Below are 3645 nucleotides of genomic sequence, written 5' to 3' on the forward strand. Positions count from 1 at the left end.
TAAGTGCACGCTTTTTAAAGTTATGGTATTATGTTTCAGTCCAATCAGGTGTTATTTACATTACTACTGCACTAACAGCTCTAGTTCCCCAGTATAAAAAGTCCACTACCTAAGTAGCAATTTTAGACACAAAATCGAAACAAAATCTCTGCTCAGAGACATTGCGAAACGGTTTGGTCATATTTTTCATACATATGTTTTGTAACACAAATCGTTTTTGTTTAGAAACATTTTACCAAAATATGGTTTCACTACATAAGCTATAACAATAAAGATCTTAGTGTAACAAATTTTTCGAAACTTTTAAGAAACAGATGTTGCTCATATTTACAGATTTTGTACCCGATCTGTGCCTGAAAAGTTTCCATAATGTATTTGATATTCTGTCAAATATGAAAAAATATCCTTACTTTATTTTTTGGACTTTGTTCTGCAGTTTCTGCAGTTTCTGCATTTCAGCATTCTTCATTCCAGCAAGTTTTATAGTGCTATAATTAAAAAATGCAAAAGGACATTTGGTGAGTACAAAATACAGATATTTTTCTTCTGCGAATTTATGATAATTTATTATACGCACTACAGAGATGATTTGTTTTAGGAATAAATGTAATAACAGCCACTACCCATACCCAACTGGAGACCGAAGAAAAATGTTACCAGCTAATGTTTTTTTTTCACAATGGAATACATGTTTTTATGTTTTAATTATGGTATAATAAGTAAATAAAAATGTTTTAATTATTTTGTTCAGAAGTTTTAATTGGCGTTGTTGACAGATAACTAGTTTGAAATTTCTACACAGATAGCGCTAAACCGAAACATTTTGGAAACAAGGTTTCCATTAATTGTTGATTCATTTCATCAACTCGAGTTTCTCTCTTTTTAGGCACAAATATGATATAATGTAGATGATTTGTATCCGACCCATGTCAATTTTTAAATTAATGAATTAAAATTCAACCATGTTGGCTAGACGTTTTTAACTAAAAATATATGTTTTTATCGGCTTTTGAGCTTTTAAACTCATAAGAACGTGTTCTACTTGCATTAATTTATATATTTTTATTTTCATAACCATGATATAGAAATAAAAATAAATTTCAAACAATAATATTTTGTATAAAAATATGAATGTACAGGGTGGGTCAAATTCGACGCTTTTAAATGGAAACACCCTTTTCTATCGGAGATAGACGAAAACTAATATCGGTGTTTGGAGCTCAATTTTCATCAAAAACATGGTGGTGAAAACCGCACATCAATATCTGTTACCGTTTCGGAGTTACGGGGTGTTTTTAAAAAATGTACATTTTTAACAAATCGCTGTAACTTTTTTGCTATGGAAAATTTTGTATTTCTATGAAAACATTTCCAAAGCACTTTTTACGTAGAATTTGATGGTTTAAGTATAATTTTTTTAAAATTAATAATTTAAGAATTATCAGCAGAAAAATTGACTTTTTATTTGGGACACCCTCTATATTTTTAATTAACTGAAAAGAATTTAAAATTACCTTTCCAAAAATATGGCATACTTGATATTTTGTTATAATCCCCTTCGAAATACAGAATTTTTAAAAGTTCGCCACTTTTAACTAGTAGGCTTTCTACCCCTTATTGATGATATGCCCTTAATGGAACTCGAAAACATATTTTTTTAGCAAGACGACGCACGGCCTCTGAACGCTTAAGTTATCAGCAAATTTTTGCAGCCAATTTCAAGAATAATTGAATAGCTAAGCAACATCCCAGCCGTTGGCTGTCGACGCCGCTAGACTTAGTGCCCATGGATCTAATCCTATGGATATATTTGCGGAAGAATAAAGGTTCCTTATTCTTCCGTATCTTCTAGACAAGAATTAGAAATACTTAGCAGTTATAAGAGGGTATCTTTCACCCCCACTGAGTTAATTAATTCCTCGAGAAATATTCAAAAACTGCCCCGTCTGTCCATAACAGAAGACAGTCGATATGTCGAACACCTGTAGCAAAATCTCATGTCTTGGTTTGCTATTTATTTTTATTAGATATAGTTTAAATGTGTTGATGTTGGTTAAATATATTTTAAATTGTTATAAAATTCTGCATCTCTCATAGCAAATCGTATTTTCGTTTTAATTGATGCTCACAGCTAGAATTTTTTTGCATTACAGCCGGTGCCGTTCAAAGCCTACTTATTTAAAGCGGGCGAATTTTTATATACTCTATATCTCAAAGAGGAATCGAGCAAAATATCAAGTGTGTTATATTTTTGGAAAGATAATTTTAAATTATTTTCAATAAATTAAAAGTATACAGGGTGTCCCATATAAAAATCAAATTTTATGTTGATAATTCTTAAATTATTAATTCTAAATAAAATTATACTTAAACCATTAAATTCTACGTAAAGGTGCTTTGGAAATGTTTTCATAAAAATAAAAAAATTTCCATAGCAAAAAGTTACAGCGATTTGTTAAAAATGCATATTTTTGAAAACACCTGCGTAACTCCGAAACGTTAACAGATATCGATATGCGGTTTTCACCATCATGTTTGTGACAAAACCATATAGGTTTCGAAAATATTTCCTATTTGTGGCATACCGTTTCCATTTTGTGCCAAAAAACAGACACAATTATTAGAAACATTACCTAAAATTTGTCCAAAAATGCTACTTGGGATAAGTCTCACAATTCGCCATTACTTAGATACAGATTGAAGAAATTGTGTATTATTTTCAATAATTTACCTTCTCTTCCTCCCATAAAACCAAATTACAAAACCCATATTTACTCCAACAACAGGATATAAGAATACAACACGAACCACTCCATTATTTAGAAATCATGGCTCGATAAATATCTCGCTACGTTCTCCAGAGCCGGCTTTGAGACGCCACTGGCACGCCCGAAACACATTAAGGAAGAGTGCCAAAGGGAGGAATTAAACTAAACGAGCTCTCTATTTCCAATTTTTCCAGTCATTGTTTTCCCGCTGCCGATCCGGGCCCGGAACTTTTTATATAATTATTTCCTTAGAGCGCGCCGGTCCTAATTTCAACAGTTGTTCCTCGAGAGAAATAAACCGTGGAAAGACAACGGCGTGCATTTCGCCTATTTAACTTTAAAAAGGGCGCTCATTAGCGCTATTATAGCTCGCTTTGCGCTTTACATTTTAATGATTACGCTTTAAAGAACAACACGAGATGTTTAAAGTGCACCAAAATAAGCTTCCGGATGGATATAGCCAGACAGTTTTAGTAATCAGGATGTGTTTTTATTTATGCTTATTATTATATTTTTACTTACCTAAAAACTTATGGAGAGTAGACTTTTTGAGGTAGCTATTGTTGACCTATTCCACTGCGATCATGACAGAACTGCTTGTTATTACGCCTTGAAAACAATTCTATTTGATGAGGCATTAATATAATTGGCATAAAATACGTTTGCTAAAGGTGCCAGATTTTAATGTTTTCTTCTATTTTTGTCCAACATTATTAGTTCAATCTAGTGATGGTCATTACGATTCTTTTTAGTGAATCGAATCACACTATTCAATTTCTCTATTGAATCGACTCCTACGATTCGTATATTAGAACGAACCACATGCACAATTTACGTTTCGTAAAAATAAGAATCGTAATTGGTACTATCGGCGATA

This window comes from Sitophilus oryzae, unplaced genomic scaffold, assembly GCF_002938485.1.
Source record: "Sitophilus oryzae breed Bouriz unplaced genomic scaffold, Soryzae_2.0 scaffold_1307_pilon_pilon, whole genome shotgun sequence".
In the NCBI taxonomy this organism is placed as follows: domain Eukaryota; kingdom Metazoa; phylum Arthropoda; class Insecta; order Coleoptera; family Curculionidae; genus Sitophilus; species Sitophilus oryzae.